Source organism: Topomyia yanbarensis, chromosome 2, assembly GCF_030247195.1.
Source record: "Topomyia yanbarensis strain Yona2022 chromosome 2, ASM3024719v1, whole genome shotgun sequence".
In the NCBI taxonomy this organism is placed as follows: domain Eukaryota; kingdom Metazoa; phylum Arthropoda; class Insecta; order Diptera; family Culicidae; genus Topomyia; species Topomyia yanbarensis.
Genome location: NC_080671.1, coordinates 25,909,952 through 25,931,056, shown reverse-complemented (window position 1 = coordinate 25,931,056; position 21,105 = coordinate 25,909,952). Strand labels below are relative to the sequence as shown.

The following is a 21,105-nucleotide window of genomic DNA, read 5'->3' as shown; positions in this document are numbered from 1 at the left end:
TCTTACATTTACTGTTAGCGGGTAATGGAAAAGTGGCATCAGCTCTGTGAGTAGCACTACCTACTTTTCGTTCGACGGTAGTTTGTCACGTAGCTTAGTTGAAGGAAGCCAAGACAAAAGAACTGACCCTCCGCCCGTTCCTTCATCCGCTTAAAACTATACATTTTTAAAGCACCGAGAAAAAGAAAGAGTAGACAGACAGCACAAATCCGCACAGAGCATCTTTTCCCTATCAACATAGCTGGGCACGCTGGAGGCAAGACTGATTCTAAGGACTACGACGAGTGGCAACAGAAGATACTATTCACACACATACACACATGCCTATACACACTCACCACTATGTCCTACTGTAATGACTGACTGGCTGACTGATGATGATGATGTGCCTCGAGTTTCCACGAATGGAGCTTCCGGCAGGAAATCTAATCGGTGTCTGTTTTCTTTACAAATTTTATGCTTGGGTTGATCTCAAGTCGCACTACGGGCGTGCAAGAAGGAAGGATCGCTTACTGAGATGAATAGAATAAATCGCACCAGTCGGTCTCTGCGGATGAGGTTTGCGCGAGTGCCATTGTTACCCAGCTCTTCAGTCGCGTTTGCCTTCGAGGGGGTTTTCTTTTCGTACGCGAGAAATGTTCCCGCTGACGCTCGATCGCATGGCTCACCTTCAAATTTATTGTGTATGTACAATACTAATAATTACTATTCGCCGGAATTAAATTCCTCCCGGGATTAATATTTCGTTTTTTTGGTGTGCAGCAGAAAGCTCTTCTCTCCAACAGCAGTGCGGAGTTATGAAAATAGAACATTCTCAGCATGAACGGAATTTTGTCACGTTTCTGGTTGCTGAAAGTACCATCGCATGTTGGGGCACGAGTAGGTGCTTATTTCTGTTCATTCGTTCGTGATGACATTCCATTCCAAAGAGGGTCATATTTCGAGTGTTGGTTGTTGGAGTGGAAAGTAAGCATTATGTTTTTGTTTTCCTTGTTGGTTCTGATCACTTTATACGTGTTTTCAATAAGGAACTGGGTTAGTAACTAAATAAATGTTATACATAATATTTTTGTGGGATCATTTTTCAAGAGTGCATCACAAATTATACAAAGGTAAGGCGAAGTGTCTTATTCATACCTATAGATTATATTAGTTAATAATTTTCCGAATTTGACTTTGCAGTGAGATTTGGTTCACTTCTTAAATAAAAGATTACGATATTAGAACCACTTTTTTTTCTTGAAAGTGAATTTGCTAAAAACACTAACAGGTGGCGACTTTTGAGTTTTCAAAGGACCACATTTGGATAAAATTTCTAATGTATGCCTATTGGATTCACTGTGATATGAATTCGATTCATAGATTTTATTTAGAACAGATGTATTCTAAATAACATGTCAAAGTTTGATTGAAATTAAACGAAATGACCCTTTCGGCCAAACGGCATTAGACCAAATGGCTTCCATCCAATTCACCTGGAATCCATTGGAACAACGATTGAATGGACGACACATACCAGCATATGATTCATTATATCCGTAATTGGTTGTGGAAACAGGGGATACTTGAGAAAGGATGGAATCGAAGACTACGACGATGAACATCGAACGCCACATGATGCAGGTTAGTGGCTCTCAACCTTTTTCATCCAATCACTTTCTGGCAGCGCTTACCATCATGCTCCGCTTAATTTTACAGGCAATCATAAATCAGCTACATGAAATTGCATTCTTGTTCGAAAGCGATTTTTTCAGTTAGAATTTGAAAAAAAAGACGTTATTTACATTTGCTGCATCCTCTAGGACGGCACAATTCACTCCTGCGGGGAATTTACCTTCCGTTAAAAATAGTTTGTTCTGAAATTTCTGAACTTGTTTTCACTGTGGGGGATGTTTTTAAAGTATTCACACTTGGGAAAATGGTCGTCATAAGTACACAGCGTGGTTTGAGAATAGGCCGATCCAAGGTGCAGGGTCACGAATGACGGAATAGGTTATTTAAACCGCATTCTCACTACTTGTACACTTTTGATAATGCTCGAGAAAAAATCTTCATTTCCTTCTTGACGAAACTTCCCCTTAATGCGACATCAACTGTTTCCGGGGACAAATCATGCAGTAGAAATTCGTATCACATACACGGGGATTTTGAGTCTAACATCCTTACAACAGTGTATGTTGGTACGTAAAATAAAGGTTTCTGTTACTATTGCACCGTTAAACACTATCAGTATAACATTTCGTGTAACACTCTAATATCTATTTCTTCCCAAATCAATCATGCAATCGAGCAAAGTGAACGACAACTATCAGCCTCTCGATGTACTGTGTATTTTCCCGAGAACTAAGAAAACTTGTTTTGTGAGTTGTCAAACTTGAGGTACAGTGCTTAATCCTCGAAAGGGTTCGTTTTCAGAATCACTCGCTATAATTTCAGAATGATGGAAAATGTCACCATTGAACACTTCTTAAAGGGATTTCTACCTTGCTGTGTGAAAAAAATCGATCTTTTTTGCATTTTCTATATATATATTTAAAGTATTTACTCATGAAATTTCAACTCTAGAATTTCGAAAGTTATCGTCCGTTTTTTGCGCGGTATCAAGCGTGCTGAGCTGCTCTATTATTTTGAATAGATTTTTCCAAAAACTACTTTTTTCGATCTGGTAGAAGCGCTACAAGATGCAATAATTGAGCGATCGCCAAGATTTTTTACGCAGACGTTTGACAAAAGTTTGTACATGGATATGATCAAGATCGACAAAAAAATTCAAAAAATTTCTTAACAATTAACAACAAATACATTGGCGAAAATCTACATTTCAGTACACTCAGGTTTTTTTTACGCGGGGGATACAGGCCGTGTAAATGAAAACCGCGTAAATTTCAAAATCCGCGTAAATTTCAAAATCTGCCTAAATGAAGACCTCTTAAATTTAAGAATCCGCGTTAAAGGGAACCTCGTTGATGGATACCGCGTAAATTCCAAAATCCGCGTAAATGAAAACCGCGTAAATTTCAAAATCCACGTAAAAAAACCGCGTAAAATACCGCGCAAAAAAACCGCGTAAAAAAAACTTGAGTGTATTTTTTTCGCCGCTTTAATCACAACCATGCAGAAAATCCATTAAATGAAAAAAAATTGTATATTTAGCCGTTGATCCAGTGCCATTGCTTATTGTATCACCTTCTTTCTTCTGTAAAATTTCACCCGCGTGTTTTGCATACAAACCACAAACAATGTTCATAAAAATGACGCCAATTCACAGTGGTCGGAAACGCCAAAAACGTGAACTTAATTCACTAGAGGCCAAACCATCGAATATATTCACAAGATGTCTTTGGAGGAATTGTTCTTATGAATATTCCCCACAATTTGAAAACAATTGAAATTAGGCATGGCTTACTATGATTGAACTAAAAAATTAACTTTTTATACTGACGAGATAGAAAGTTGGCGTCTTCGACAAAGTTTTAGGAATGCTTATAGTGAAGAATTTTGTTGAAGAACTTGAGCTTGTAGGAGTAAAGGTTATCGATTTATAAGGATTTTTCTATGGCAACCGCCTTAAATCTAGTTTCTTTAATATAACTTTTTTCATTGTGACTTTTCGTGCCAACTATGTTCTAGACAAATGTGTAGGTAATAAAACTACATAATATTGTCGAAGACTGTATGTAAAAATACTCATTTGTTTTAAAGTTATTGAAGATTTTTACATTTTTTTACACCAACTTCAATTACGTATAAAAAAGAAAGGTGCAAACCAAAATTCACGAATAGGCACTTTTTTAACTCTCTAAACTATGCACAATTAAGTTAAGAAGGTTTGGTGCGTGGCCCCAAATTTGAAATTCTTGGTTCAATGTTCAATTACAAGTATTATTTTCACTTATACCTGAATATTTCAGATTTTATAAACATGGGAGCAAAAATGTAGTTTTTGATATCATCAGAGATTCCAAACTAATATATACTCAAATAGACATGTCATAATGAATTTAATGCTTACAAAAGAATGTCATACCATTATTCATTAAATTTTACGGAAAAAATCGAAAAAAAATTTTTTTTGCTGATTTTTGTATGGAAAAAGTCAAAAAACAAGATAAAATAAGCTTACCCTATTCATAGGGTTCTAGAGTGCCACGCACCAAACCTTCTTAACTTTATTGTGCATAGTTAAGAGAGTTAAAAAGTGCCTGTTCGTGAATTTTGGTTTGCACCTTTCTTTCTTATACGTAGTTGAAGTTGGTGTAAAACAATGTTAAAATCTTCAATAACTTTGAAACAATTGAGTATTTTTACATACAGTCTTCGACAATATTATGTAGTTTTGATACCTACACATTTGTGTTATACATAGTTTGCACGAAAAGTCACAATGAAAAGAGTTATATTAAAGAAACTAGATTTAAGGGGGTTGTTATAGAAAATGTCTTATAAATCGATAACCTTTGCTCCTACAAGCTCAAGTTCTTCAACAAAATTCTTCACCATGAGCATTCCTAAAACTTTGTCGAAGACACCAACTTTCTATCTCATCAATATAAAAAGTTATTTTTTTAGTTCGATCATAGTAAGCCATGCCTAATTTCAATTGTTATCAGATTGTGGGGAATATTGATACGAACAATTCCTCCAAAGACACTCTGTGAATATATTCGATGGTTTGGCCTCTAGTGAAAGTTCACGTTTTTGGCGTTTCCGACCACTGTGCAATTGCAGCGAGCAGTGATTCTGATCGTGATATTGAGTGTACGGTTTAGATGTGTTGTGTTTAATTTTGAGTGTATAGTTCAGATAAAGGAAGAACATGTGTTCCCCCGTCTCACTGAAATGTCTAACTATGGCGCACTGATATTTGTTGTCTTGTACATATAAGTTCCGTATTTTGGAAAGGTAGTTCTTGAACGAGTACGATTCACGACCACTTAATTGCTGGGATGTTTTCATGATTACTAGATTATGGGCGAATGATTATGAGTGAATGATCACGTTTGCAACCAGGTTTGTACTATCGTGAAAGATTCGAGCGTTTGTATGTTACTGTGCGCGTTCTTTTTATTATGCGATCCTTTATACATTTGTAAATTTGTGAATTCTCGTGTACTAATACGTTTCTATGACCGTGTGGTTCAATGCATATTCCCATGTACTTTTGAGAGTAACCGAGACTAACAGCAATCGAAGAAACAATACATTAATTAAACATTCATTCAACAAAGGTGGACTGCGACTCGTATACTACAATATATCAAAAGAAAAAAAACATTAGAAATTGTGACAATCATACGCTGAACGACAACAAAAAGTCAACTAAAAGGTTAGAAAGGGAAAGACTTACAGCATATGACAAATAGACATTACTATTCCGAGCGTCACACAAATACTAACTACGCCCAGTGAACCTCCGGTTCCCTCGATACACCACTATCAAGGCGTATTGAAATCAAGATGTTAAAGCAACTTTCTTCTATAGATTAATATGAAGACCTACAATAATGTTCAATAGAGTAGAATGGCTATTTTTCTAACTTAATCATAAAACTAGTATTAACCCTTTCATGCCCAACTTTTTTCTAGTGCAGATAGGGTTTCAAAACTATTTTTCCTTGAAAACGGTGGGGTTAAGAAACTCGAAAAGCCTTTTTCCATAAAGATAGGTGCTACCCTCGCAGTGCTAGAAACTACTCAATTTTTACCTTCCAATGCTCAATGCAATTTTTCTAGAAGATTTACAATAGTCCACTTGCGTGGAAAATGTAGCCAAAAACAGTTTTTATCAGTTTTCAATAATATCAGGTTTTATCAGTTTTCAATAATATTGTAACATAACGAAGATATATGAAAAATTTATTTTCCGTCATCAACGTAAACTGCCCCTGGCAGCACTGCTCCATCTAAGAAAACTAAGAAAATATTGTATTGCTTCTCGCCATCACGAGTTCACTTGATGAAAAATTGCTGCTCCGATCCAACAACGTGGGTCACAAATTTATTTATACCACCTAGTTCCCGTAAAGTGAAAATTGGGCTTAAACTTACGGAAGTTGCTTATCTTCAATATCATCACCTTCGCAATCCAATACTGATATCATTCAACAGGTTAACCCAAGCCGAAAGGTTTATTTTACAAAATAACGTAAAATAGGGAAGTAACTGCATTGAAATTAAGATTCCCGTGCATAGGGTAAGTTGGTCCGAATCCGACCGGTGGTCCCAAACCGACCTTTCGACATTTGTCAGTTCTCACACTGCCACATACTTTGATTAATTTCAATTGTCCAATAAGAAAATATTTGGCTTGTAGAACAGCTCATGAAATGAAGAATGAACGATATTATTATTTCTTTAAACGAATATACAAATATGGCTGCTTCTACAATTATTTCTCCCGATATTATTCAAATCAATGATTATAATATTTTTGCCATCAAAGATCAAATTACGCAAACTATCTGATGCGAGAGAACAAAAAATTATGTACTGTGAAGGGTTACCGAAATAAACAGGTCATCGCGAACGTTCATTCCGAAAATTAATTGTTGTTTGTAGTCGAACTAGTCCAAAGCTGCAATCTTCAAAATAGATACATGAACAAAATTTTGTTGTCGTTTATTCGTCAACATTTAGTTACAATTGTAAAGGTTTGGAATGTGTTTCGACAAAAACTGTTCACTTAAATAAAGCAATTTAGTGTCCATCTGGCGACCCAGTCAACTGACGAGAAGAATCCGTAATCCGACTTAACTCTAAACTTCAACGGTTTATTTAACCCTTTCTTGACAAACTTTTTTCTACCGTATATAGGGTTCCAAAACTTTATATAGGGTTTCCTTGGAATTGTTGGGGTCATGAAATACGAAAAGCCTGTTTTGATCACGATATGTGCTTCTTTAGCAGTCCTACAAAGTACTGAATTTTCGCATTCCAATGCTCAATAAAGTTCTTCTAGGACAATTACAATACACCATGGAAAAAGTAGTCGAAGACAGTCTTAATTGATAGGCTTTATCAGTTTTAAATAATACCTACTGCAAGATAAGGAAGTTCTTTTTATCCCTTTATGGGCAACTAGGGCCGAGAGCGGTTGCTAGCGGGTTTCATACATCCTTGACCTAACGGACGAAGCTATGGTGCCTTGAACACAGGTAACGCAGATCCAAGGCTATCACTGAAATGATAAGTTCTGCGTTTGAGATGTACTTCCCCCGGTTGCCAGACGAAAACCTGTAATTATTGCGAGTGACATTGTATGTAAAGTCTAGTTATGAGTCCTGTGGTGGTGTGTGCGTGGAAGGTGTGAGTTTTAGCGTTCAAGTCCACTGCCGTTATAAGCTTAATTGTCCCATGTTCTATGGGATTCCCTATATACATGGGACAATTATGCGTAGAACGGCAGTCCAGCGCAAAGTGGATTACCCTAAAACCATGGCCAAAAGTCGAAAATGGTTTTGATTGACCTGCAAAGGTACATACCACGTTTTTCTGGGGTGCAGATTACGATTTTGATGTCAAATTTTCAAAACTTAAAATGGCGGATACAAAATGGCCGACATTTTAATATAAATATAAGTAAATTTTCACGAATGAATGGTTTTAATGGTTCCATTGTATGCCAATAACGTTTATAATGTATCGAATTTTAAATGGTGTGTAGTTAAATGATAGAATTTGTTGATTTGTACGCAATAAGATATTTGGGTGTCTAGATGATGTAGCTTTTGTGATAATTAATGTTGTTAGTCATTTCAAACTATGTATTTTGAAATATTATACAACATAGTTATAAAACTTTTCAAGTCTCTGTACGATTATTATTCAATTACTATCCGATGAACATATTTCTCAAAGAATGAAAAATAGTTTTTTAAATTATAGAAAATATGCCGATTGTGCGAAGAAATGAATGGAGTTAAAATTGACAAGAAGTTTGCATGCAATTTTTAGTAACTACGAATACAAGTGAAATTCACTAAGTTTCATAGTTTTATTTAAATTGTTGGACCGAGGATTTATCCAAAGTCCATTATTACGATGAATTATTACGATTACGAGTCTATTTAAATGCATGCATTATACTTGGTCAGAACATGCTTTTACTGCCTCCTGGTATAGTTTTGAGCAACCACGTTTTTTTGTCATGTTTGCTGACATTTTACGACTGACAACCTTCTCAAAAAACACATTCGCCAAGCTGGAGTGTACGCCAAAGTGACATTTTTAGGCAAATCACGGCCGGAGATCCCAGTATTCTTTTGCACTACTCTACTGATTTTCGTTCGTAGAATCCAGTTATATATTCCACCTCTAGATTTGTTTTGCTTTGCATGATCAAACGTGATACCCAGCAAACCAGCAATCGTATTTAAAAGTTTTACAATAAATTTCAAATAATGACAGACTAAATCAAAATTACAAATAGTGCAAGCAAAAATTATGTTTTGTTGTAAAAAGTTTACATAAAATGCAAATCGGTGATCGAAATACAATGTTGATTTGAAGTTATTTATTAGTCCACTACAACTCAACTTAAAACAAAATCGTACTTGCGGAATAATAAAGACAATTTTGAAACATTGCATAGAAATTATTTTGCAATTTCATTCGCAAAATCGTTCAAAAAAATAGTCACCTCCTTATAGCACTTCCGCAGATTCTCTGCCAGACTAGTTCAATATTTGAGTAATAAAAATGGCTTGAGAACAGAATGTAGGTTGTGATTTGACAGATATAGAAGGTATCATTGGAGTGCCATATTTAGGTTGGATCGTGGTATTTTTAGATCGGTAATCACAAAGTGATCAAAATAATCAAATATAATCGTTGCTTGTCAGTGTATAAATAGATGAGTACATAGCGGCTATGCTGGGAATACGAAGATCTCAGGTTTGAAACTGGAAGTAAATCGTCGCAGAAAATTTTAATAATTGATGTTCTAGTAACTCCAACCTCACCCATCAAAAACTTATCTACCAGTGTGGGCGTAACTGTGTCTTATAACAGAATTATGGACATTTCATCCTGATTTTTTATTTTCATAATATTATTTTTTAAAAAAAAAATGCTTCTTTTTGCTACATTGGGACCTTAAGCTGCATAAATCTTCATGTGTGATTGTAAAGTTGATCATATATAAACTCAAAATGATAAGCTAGATGATTGTATAATGCTTCTGATGAGATCAAAATTCGATTTGTTGTACGAATATGGCCTCCACTTTTCTTCACATAGAAGAGATCTGTGCATTTTATACAATCAATTCATATCGTTGAAGAGTACAGTTAATCAAAGTGCAACTTATGTAAGTGAATCAAAATGTTGGCTGGGTAGTTTCCCGGTAACGTTTAACCATGGTATTCGTAATCGATTTTTGAAATTTGGAACCTTTGGCAATCACTTCTGTTGACCTCGTTGGTTTTCAATATGAACGACCAAAATTATTTACGTCTTTTGCGTTCCACTTTTGATAACTTTTGAAAATGTTTGTGAATCTCGATGAAATTTTCACCACTAAATACACAATTCTTCCTGTTCGAAATGCAGTATTGTGCAACTCGCTACGACAACCGGAGGTGCAGCATTCATTAAAAGAACGAGTCTAAATTTCACACTGAAAATCTTATAATCGGTCTCCATATCCACTTAACCAAAGATTACTCAAAAACGGGCAAATTCGGGCAAGAATTCTATAATGTTCCAAACGGAAAATCGTTCAAGGAACACAAATTGCCTTGAAACATAGTGGACATACGTGGCCAAAAAAAGTATTTCAATAATGTAGCAACAATGTGTGCTGAAACCGTCTGCTACAAAATCGTGAAAGTTATTGACATTTTCTAGAAACAAACAAAATAATATCTTTTGACATCAAAACATATAAATAAAGCACATACCTTCAGCATAAATTTCCAGTATTCCATGTTCAAAACCGGCAGTTTTATCAAAATCCAGCTACATTTGAATAATACTAATATTTAGAACACTCGATTAAAAAATATGAGCAAAACCCGATGGTTTAAACTGTTTGGATATGTCAACATCTCCAATATGGAAATTTTGGAGCGCTTCACTTGAAATAGCATGCGGCAGCACCATCTGAAGGAAAATATATGTATTAGAACCCAAAATACTACCATGCAATTTTCGACTTTTGGCCAGGTTTTTAGGCAAATCCGCCACTGTGCAGCGGTGCATATCTGTCTGTTGGCGTGAATGCTCACTAATTGCGTAATAATGTGATCGCGAAAGGCTTGAGCGTTTGTATGTTAACGTGTTTGTCGCTTGCGCTAGCGTGTGCATTACTTCACGTGCATAAATTCGATGTTATAATCACTAGAGTTCCCGGTCATGTCGCCGTTGAACGTTTTGTCTAGTGAGTATGAGCGTCATTGTTTGATTGGTCCAACTGAAGGTATGAGTGTATGCTGCTATAACCGAGGGTAGACTTCCGGACGTGACCGATTTATGTTTGCTTGAATATGTGTAGATGATTGCAATTGCATGTTCGCGTTTGTGGCCAGGTTTGTGCTGTCGCGAAGGAACGAGCGTCTGTACGTTTGGAATGGGAGAGATTGCGAGTGTATATGAGAGAATATGCAATTAATTGTGGTGTAAAGTATTCAAGGTAATTTTTTTTTTCAAAAAAATAAAAAAGAGGCACAGTTTTAGTCAATTCAATCACTTTCCATATAATGATGCAGTATTTGAACAATATTTTCTTAAATTTTCATTGGTCAAGTGACAGTGAATTTCCGAAGGCACCTCGAAAAAATGCGGTGTGCATCATAACTCAAAATCTACTGGGCCAATCGATTCAAAAATTTTCACAGTTCTTCTTCAAATCATGCTCCAGGTAACTACAAGACCTTTCGTTAAAATTATTATTACAACTATTTTTACAAAAAATGTTAGTCGTTTTTTTGCGAAAATGGGACTTTGGCTTCAAAGTGTTACAAAAAACTCAAAAAGCGAAAAACTCAGATAACATGTGCTTTCTAACCCTCAAACCAATAGTAACGGAGAGAGAATGCATGTCGCAAAAGAGACATAAATATTTCATTTATTATTTATTATTCATATTTATTCAAATATTTTTTGAAGTGCATAGGCTATTCAGTGATTATTTCAATGTTGAAATGATCAATGAGCTTTAAAAGAAATGTCGCTCTTTCAGTTGATTGTTATGCCAATATATCTTCTTCATATTTATAGTTTGCGATTAATTGTTGTTTCATTTGGAACTCTTGTTCCGGAGATATAGTGTAATGAATCCTATATAAACCTATATCACGAAAACGAAATAGTTAAAACTATCAGAATAGGTAATGAAATACATTTTTTATATAACGAGTGGCCATAAAAAAATTTCTTGGTCACAAAACTTGCTTTTGACGATTCCGGGGCACATTATTATAAGCATGAACATTTTTGAATTTACAAATCATGCTATTTAAAAATTTCAAATATTTGGTTACATTGATCGTGTTAACGGTAAGTTGGAAATTCCAGTACAATTCAGTACCATTTATTGCTACACGGTAATGTTGAGTAGTAAAACTGTAGCCAGATGAATTATCTTTTCAATAAAAATTGTAGCCCACGCTCATTTCGTTGTGGAATATGAAGCACTCTACCGAAACATGTACTGAAGTATCCTTTTCTGGTCGACTAGTTGAGACTGCCTTTAAAACTTCAAGTGATGCGTTCTCAGTTTAGGGCAAATTCGGGCAACTAAAATCTTCGCTATAAGTTAGAAGATGCATTATCCTTGCATCCCCCATCGATAATTCCGGGGGACATTGGGGGACCTTTTTTACCGGATCCAATTTGTGGATATTTTAGGACTTTGAATCGCTATTTTTCATATAACTCCATACCAATGCAATATATATGCAATTCCAATAATATAATCACAAAGCTGGCATTCTTAGCTTTAAAATGACGTATTTGAACATATGTTTCATTCAAAATTCAGCAAAGATACGAACAGTTGAAAAAACGCACGTGATATTTCTATTTTTCAAAATTTTTATCTTTAGGCATCCATATACACAGTTAAGTCATATATATTTCCGAGATACTCTGGGAATTTCTTAGCTAGAGTATACATAAACATTCAGTATAGAATTAGTTTGAATTGGAGTTGATGCAATTTTTGATTTTTTGGCCAAATGCCTCCCCATAGTGGGCTGGTGCGGAGTATGAAAAAACACAAAACATAGAAAAGGCCAACAAGCCCTGTCGGTCTCTTCGATGCACCACTATTGAGACGTAATGCAATAACCATCTTAAAGCAGTTGTCTGTCAGATGCTGCTTGATGACGTTTTGCCTTTCTCAATAGAAAGTTATTGCAATTGCTCTGAAAACTGACTTCTTAACGGAGGCCCGGAGGGCCGAGTGACATATACCATTCGATTCAGTTCGTCGAGTTCGGCAAATGTCCGTGTGTATGTGCGTCTGTGTGTGTATGTGACCAAAAATGTCACTCATTTTTCTCAGAGATGGCTGAACCGATTTTGACAAACTTAGTCTCAAATGAAAGGTGCAACGTTCCCATAGGCGCTGCTATCGAATTTCTAATGGATCCGACTTTCGGTTCCGGAATTACAGGGTGAAGAGTACGAACACGCAGAAAATGTCGATTTTAATAAATTCTGCAATGAATGTATAATGGTGAAAATTTTTCCAAAATGTGACCACAACTGCTTCGATTTGTAATACTAGGTCACTAACAGCCATTCAAAGTCTTTTTGATCACATTGGCCACCATCATCGGTTCCGGAAGCCCCGGCGGAAGTATCCAAATTCAGAATAACAGTCACATCGGTTTCTCGGAGATGGCTAGACTGAATCAACCAAACTTAGTCTCAAATTTATTTTGACATTAAAAATGTCTTACTCCACTATCTGGGGCTAGGTGTCATTCTAAAATCTAAACTATCTCCCATGTAACGAAACTATGTAAGGTTTGCACGCTTATAACTCCGATATTACTAGATGGATTTTAATCATTCATACACCAACCGATTCAGAAACACCTAACTTAAATATTGGTAATAATTTAATATCTCCCAAATAAAAGTAGACTTTTGGAAATTGGTAAAATTAAAAAGTTCACAAAAAACGGGAAAAATACCATTCGTGAGGCAGATTTCTCAGACACAGCCGCCAAAAGAGGGCAGCTTAGTTGCTCAATGAAACACGAAAAGTCATAAATAGAAGCAACGCATGTCCGTTTAAATCAGTTGTTGCTCTTATCCCACACGAGCAACGTCGTCTCCGGGCGATGCAATAAGCGCTATCGATTTTCGGTAACGTTGGCATTCGCACACACTCGCACCTAAGTGACTAAACCATATACGGTTAGTTTATAAATAGAGGTGACGCGTACCCGTTTGAATCAGTTTTTGTTCTTATGTCGAACGGGTAAGATCATGGCTGCAGCGTCTGGGCACTACAATAAGCGGTAGACGCTATGCATTTTCGGCAGCGGTGGCCGTGTGCGGATTTGTCGGGTACCAGCATGGTATCACAGAATGATTTGCAAAGTGGGTGGGCGGGGTGGTTTGGATTTAAGGTTCCCCCACACTGACGCGATTATGTCGCAGCGACTGCGAAAATTTCGCTTAGCGATTTCGTCGCGCTTCCTGCGACAGTGCGATTCGCATGTGTGCCCACACCGGCGCGAATTTCGCATTACAAGCGACACAAAGTGACATTTGCAAACTATAGTAGCTAGATGGGACAACCTCAATTTTAATCTCATGGTAAACGACGTATGTTGTCCTAAAATTTCAAAAAATATTTTTCGATTGTTTTATCAGCCATTCAGTGAGAATAGTTCTCGACAAACATATGATTACGGCCTAAAAGCCAACTGTCAAAATCCACTTTGAATGGAAATTCCGGACAAACCGTTACACGCCAATCACAGATGTTGATAATAAACGAAAGAGAAAAGTTTTCTCTTTCATAAACTGTTGTGAACTGTGTTCGACTAGTAACGGTTTGTCTGGAATTTCCATTCAAAGTGGATTTTGACAGTTGGCTTTTAGGCCGTAATCATATGTTTGTCGAGAGTTTATCTGTCCGCGTGCCTTTATATTTAAAACATCGTCTTTGGGTCGTTTGTTCGACACAGTAATAGCGTTTTTGCTTGAACCTGAAACTGAGTCGGGTTCTAACCCCAACCGCTGTCAGTTCATACATTTTGACCAACCAAAACACATAACATAACACAAACAAACACATAACACATAAAAACCACATAAGAAAACAAACAAGAAGAGAGGATAGTAAATCAGTTGACTATAATATTGCATTATTCAATAAGCTGTTTTGAACTATAGTGTACCAAGAAGCGCAGCGCTAGTTCAGCAACAGAGAAATATACCTCAGAAGAATCAACTTTCACCGCTGAACAGGTTCGTGTTCTTGTCCGCGAATGTGACATCGGAGGTCGTAAACTACTGTTTGATTCCAGTGCGGTCGAGAAAATTTCCGGCGAATACAATGCAGCAACAACGTCCACTTGCAGTACCGCAATACAAAGCCACAGAGCGATCCAACAGCGTGGGAAATTTTATCATCGCAAAATTTTATATCAGCACAACAGCTAAACCAAAAGTGATACCACGTCGATGACTGAAATGATTTTTGGTTCTGCACCGATAGTATTCCAGGACAGCAGTTTGAAGGTACATTAATTGAAAACTCGAAAAGCCATTAAGTATGCTTACGTGTTTCCTATGCCGGCACAGCATGCAACCAACAGTAGCAGCAACAGCAGTAAAAAAGTATCCACTTTCACCTACTTGGGCGCTGAACTGCCAAGTATCGGTCAGAGTGGACTATACAACGGCCGACATACGTCGGAAAGTGATCTTAGCTCCATAGATACAACGTCGCTACGGTCGTTTACTGTTACTTCGTCCACTTCGACGTACAACCACAGACAAAGGCCACCACTGCCAATCGAGTTTGCGCATTTGGAGCATCTGGCAGATCTGAGACTTTCAACCAACAGTGACCTTGACTCAGGGTATGGTGGAACGGATCCTTGGGCGTTTTCATCAAGTCAACCACGCCATCGCACTGAAACAGTCTAGCATCAATTTCTAATGATTTCGAGTGTTTTCGAAGACTTAGTTTAGATACCAGTATTGATATTCCGCAGCTTCTGAATTGCACAAGTTTAGACGACTCAGACGAAGTCAGAATGGCAGCTTTCATCGAGGTGTATTGAAAAATCTTTCCATCTCATTCGAAAACCGACTCACTCTAGCCGATCACGTGGGGCATGATGACGAGCTCAATACGACCGGTTCGGTGAACATTAGCAATCAAGTGACAGCGAGCGATGGTTGCGCCGGTGGTAAAAATCGACGGTATAGTGAAACCATAGTACTTACTAGACAAAAAGCGTTTAGCGGGGAAGCTCTTTCCACTGCAACCAAATATCACGGGAGACCTTTTCACAAAAAGGCACGTCTAGGAATTGTGCTGTGCGTTCAACTAAACGATGACATGCCGCAGGGAATTGAAGCATTTAGCTCGGAACACATGAGTATATTTGAATCAATGCTGTGTCGTTTAAGAATAACTGCCGAAAACGCAAGCTACAGGTAGCCGCATTTACTCCAGGTAGGCTTGATAGAAACCCTTCACTTACCTGTTCAACCTTATGCTATTGCTGGCCGACATTAAGGATACAAATTTTTTCATCAGCACACTACTAACGGCGATATAAAAGTACCACCTGGGCTGGGTGAGTACCATTGCTCCTGTGAGTGGTTCCGCTGACGAAGCAGATACATATTGTGCTACAATATAGCGATAGAAGGAGAAGCGGTGCAAACTAACCACCAATCACCCGTACATCGTACTGTGGGTCCAATTGAGCGATTTGTACGGAACCGTCGGACAGCCGGTGAAACTGTCGAGAACAATGATCTGCGGAGGCCCCCTTGGAGCAATACAATGGATAAAATTCTAAATGAGCTATCTTACTTCGTAAGATGTAGCAAGATCAAGCGGGCTGTCCTCGTAGAGGCTTTCGACGAGTATAAAGCTGAGCAGGCATTCGCTGCGCAAAGGATTATAAATAATTATTTGCTCCTTATGTTAATTGTTAACTTTAATCAAAACTGCTTTTCCTTGACCTGATGTACAGTGTAAACTAACAGATTTTCGTTCGCAATAAAACTACAAAATTACGAAAAATACAGATTATAGCAACAGTGTCATAAGGTTTGGAGGAAATAACTGTGAAGAAAATAGAGGATTACACAAATCCCCCAGATTCTTGCGATCCGGATCTGCGATGGTTCGTTCGGCAACCACGACCAAAGACTAAACTTCGATGGCTGGTAATGAATAAGTCCTGCTGAGAGCGAACTGGTCGGAGTTACGCAGACCGGACTAAGTGACAATATATTGATTTAGAGAAAAACAAGTTTAAAGTTTGAATTGCAGCATACTTTATATTGTAATTGGAAATTAATTTTTGCCATCATTCTTGTTTATTGCTGCAAATCTGGCAAAAGTTGAATGTAGCAGAAAAAATTCTTTATCCAGTGCTATCATTATCACAATTTTTTGATATTTTGCGACTTAGTCCAGTCTGACTTAACACCGACCAAGTGTCCAAGCTAATGGAGAAAACGGTTATGAATGATATTCCAAACGTTCTGCTTTTTCGTGATTCACGGTTCGTACAGTAGGAGCTTAGACTAAGACTAAGAGCACGGACACCTAGATGGAACTCTATGCAAACTAAAAGCGATTCCTGGAGATGATCTACCACATAAAGAAAGAAGTTGCAGGTTCACAGATTAGAATAATTTTGACGCAACCTGATGAGACAGGACAAGAAGCTATAGAACTGGACGTTAATGACTTGGAATGATGTGGAATATGTTCGACTGTCACGATCGATCACAGGTACCAACATAGAAGAGGGCGAACGCAGTCAAAGAATACTTGGGGTCTTGGGCGGATTAAATAAGAATTTACAATGGAGCAGATGAAGTACGTTGATGGCTTTCGAGGTGAGCAGGAAGTATCGAGGCCACTCAGCCGATGGCGCACCGGAAGAGAAAAAACGAAATCCGGTGTATTCGAGTAGGCAGCAATGCCGTGGAAAGCATTATAATGTCCCTCAGGGCAGATATTGTGCCGAAGACGGTGGAAAATTTTTGAGCATTGTGCGCTGGGGAGCAAGGTTGTGACTATAAAGGGTCTACGTTTCATAGGATTATTCCGGAGTTTGCAAGTTTTTTTTGTTCTGGTAGTGCATCAAAAAAATGCCAATTTTCCGTTTTAGATGTGCCAAGGTGGGGATTTTGCTGCAAACAATGGAATGGGTGGAAAATCTATATTCGGAAAAAAGTTTGTCGATGAAAGTTTTAATTTAAAACACTTTGGGTTTGGAGTACTGTCGATGGCTAATTCCGGTCCTAATATGAATGGTTCCCAGTTGTTTATATGTGTCCGGAAAAGTAATTGAGATGCCACATATATCACTCCGAGCGTCAATTTTAACGGTATATTTTTAGAACCGATTGACTGGATAGTAAACACGTTGTGTTCGGAAATGTTATCCGTGGAGCAAATATAGTTCTTAAAATGGAAAGATGTGGCTCGAAATTTCACGGTGCGTTCTCCAAATTGCAATCTTCTTAACAATCTTTTTTTCAAAAGTTTTTAACAAATCTCATACATTCAGTGCACTTTTGTACAAGTAAATTCCATCGTGAATACAACCGGTGGGTAGCGTTCGCAGCACCGACCCTTTTTGGCGAGAACTGGTACTACGGTACTGAAGCCCTCAGTACCGGTACTGGAATATTTTTTTAAAAAATTCGAAAAAAGCTTCAAACTGAAATTGAATGCTCAAACTGATTATCTTATTCTCAGATGATTGATTTGTGCTGATCAAAAAAACATGTTTATTGTTTTTAATTGCTTCGGAATGGCAAGACTCATTTCACAGAGGATGTTTTTCGTAAAGGGCACCTTCTTTTATTTCGAAATCTAGACCACTTTGAAATCAATTACTGCTAAGTGGTGCGACTTTCGTCGTCTTGAACAGATGGTAAATGTATGAAACCCTATTAACAACAGTAAATCAAAGCGAGAATCGCAGTAAATCCGAGCAGGTCAATCGCATTTCCTTTCTTGCTTTTCTGAAAATTGGTTTCGACCTTTATGTCTTTGCCTACTATTCTCTAATGCATATCAAGGCTCCTTGCTTTCCTGTAAACTATGGAGTTTTGCTGAATTTTCCGATCACCAATAATTACAAATCGCCCCATTTGAAGCGGTTCACCAAGTCTAAAACTGTTAGCTACTAAATCGCTGTTCGTTCTTTTATAGATAAAGGTTTAAGAGCAAATCAAATACAGCAGACATGACTTAGACCATAGTCTTATTACGCGCCACCCAGTCAATAATGGAAACCAATCAGAATGTCGCTAATAAAACTAACTTCTAGAATTATTATGATGACCTCATTCCCACACACAGGTGTCATCTCAACGATTTATCTAGAAGGCAAATTAATATAATTAAACGTTATCTGGCAGACCGATATTTGTCATAAAAAATTGTATAGTACCGAAAATACCGGTACTGGCTTTTGTTCAGTACCGGTATTACGGTACCAAAAATGGGTCGGTATTCCCGGGATTTTCGGTACCGGTATTACCGGTACCACAACCCTAGTGGGAGCTTCATGAGATCGATTGAATAGCGGTCTCCAGTAGGCTGATTTGTTCACATCTAGCTGTGTCAGGAACACCCGGTTCTCTTTTAGAATATTTCCCTAGACGTTGTCCTGATTGACAAAGTAGTAAATTCTACTTAAAGGACAGTACGTATCGGAGCTGGAGTATTTTTTACCGCTGGTTGTAGATCCACAAAGTAGAAATCGTTGTTCTCTCGTATAATGACAAAAGTACTATCACCTGTTAGGAGACTGTGTCCTAAGATAAGATACACATAGTGCTCCAAAAAAATGTAAAAACAAGGTAATAAAACATTTAAATCCTTCGGCGAAACGCACATCATATTCATGATTTCCTAAAAAACTTGGCTGCATAAATATTGTCTATCTTTGGAACCGATTAAAAATTACTCGGTTAGTGGACCGAATTCCGCCAATTTGTGAACATGCATCCATGTTGTAGTGAAACATATCGCCTATATATCATTAGCTCCACGTTTTCATCGATCACAAAGGGAACATTGATCGGACCAAGCAGCCTTGTAACGCAGACCCTTTCGCCACTGAGCAACGTTGCTAGCGGTAGCATCCCCTCCTAGGAAACACTGCGGTACGCCTCTCCTCACAGATAAATACGCGCCATAGTCTGCTGCAACTCCACACACTCCAGTCCGTTGGTGCCGAACTTGGGAGTCTCCACATTTGGTTCCAGGATTATAAACAAGGAGATGTAAGTTAACTCTCGCATATGCGGCAGATTAGATCCGGTTTGCATAGAGGTGTATTCAGATGATTCGTCGTGGCTGCGCGTATATCCGACCAGAAGCAGTGGGGTTTTGATTTCGAATGTTCCCTCAATCTAGGCGGACAGATACATGTACTCTTGAGAAATTGAGCAGCTATCAGTGTGAGTATATTTTGATTTGATGTGCACTTGCTCTATTGGGTTATACCGTTAACCAACATACAGAACTTGCTCGACGAGAGGTTGCTATTTCTTCGTCCAGCTGAAGAAACATGATTATCATCTGATTGCATGGGAATTCCGATCGATTCCGTACCCAAGATTTCATCGATTTATCTTTATTTTGTCGGTAACTTCAATCTCCCGCTCGATTTGCGGTATGAACTTTATATTCTTATATTTCAGATTGTTATGGAGTCTTTGGCATAACATGTTCAACCGTTCATTGGCGTTAATTTCTTCCCTCAAACAAAATGCTAAAAGATCTTCCTTGAACAAGAAATGATCGTCCTTTTCTGGAAGGCCTTCTTTCTCATCATCCGAATTATTACCGACGTATCGTTTTTCTAATGCTTTCACTAATTCTTCTACGTTCGAATCGTTGGGATTAAGAGCCTGTTTGTCGAACTATTTTTCGATCAGCTCTTTGGAAAGATGAGTCCGCTTTGGAATATTTTTTCTTCTCGAAAGACTTGAAGCACTGAATTATAGTAAATAGCTCTAACCACCCTAATTTCAATTCAATTTTACCGCTCCAGTATTCATTTGATTTACCTGGCTTTCATACGGTATGTAATCTTCTTTTTCAAATAGTTTTGTTGGACTTGGTAGCGCCCATCAGTTTGGTTTTGAAATTTAGGCAATTTTTTTCGTATAACTATTTTCATTTTTTCCGGAATTCTGGTCAAATTGACCGAAAAAGGGATATCAAAGTCAACCAACAATCTACTTTGAAAGTATTATTATTTATGTAAAGTTGAGATGCGCCAAATGACAATAGTTGATTAGTCTGCGCCATCTCGAATATCTGCACGGAAACAAAAAACTACCTAAAATTGAGTTCCTTTGACTCAATCTCGTGGTATCGTGGGGGAACTTAAAATTAGGTAAACCGTGTTGAAGGTAGTTTCCATTTAACCACGGCAAAAATTACAACTCATTGATAGGTTTTTTATACTCAAATTTAAGTTGAATTTACCTAATTTTGAGTTCACCCCAAACAACTCAAAAGTAACTTCCCCCACGGAAGATCTCGACTGAGTCGAACCTCTCGTTTTGTTTTTGACAACACTAATAAGTGCGAAAGCGACGCACAACTCAAAAGTAAGTTAAAAGAACTTTTCTGCAGGTTGTTTTATTTAACCGTGTGGCGAACACCCAGCGACTGCGACACAATCCTCGCACGCAGCGATTGTTAAAAAATCGCTGCAATTTCGCAACAGCCGACGCGAAAAGTTCGCGTCAGTATGGGAGCGCACATCTGTCGCCATGAGCAGAGTTGCTAGCGACAAGTCGCTTCGCGAAATTTTCGCAGTCGCTGCGACAAAATCGCGTCAGTGTGGGGGAACCTTTAATTCAATACGGTGTGTGCTGCTTAAGAGTGTTGCGTTTGAAAAAAATATATTTATT

At 37.7% G+C, this 21,105-nt stretch overlaps 1 protein-coding gene and 1 pseudogene across 11 annotated transcripts in view; one reads left to right on the top strand and one right to left on the bottom strand.

Annotated features, from left to right (window-relative positions):
- LOC131678825 (stress-activated protein kinase JNK) overlaps positions 1 to 21,105 on the bottom strand; it is a 324,602-nt gene that overhangs the window by 141,143 nt on the left and 162,354 nt on the right. The gene's annotated exons all lie outside the window — the stretch shown is intronic.
- Positions 1 to 21,105, top strand: part of LOC131679366 (folliculin-interacting protein 2-like) — an 85,162-nt pseudogene that overhangs the window by 55,469 nt on the left and 8,588 nt on the right.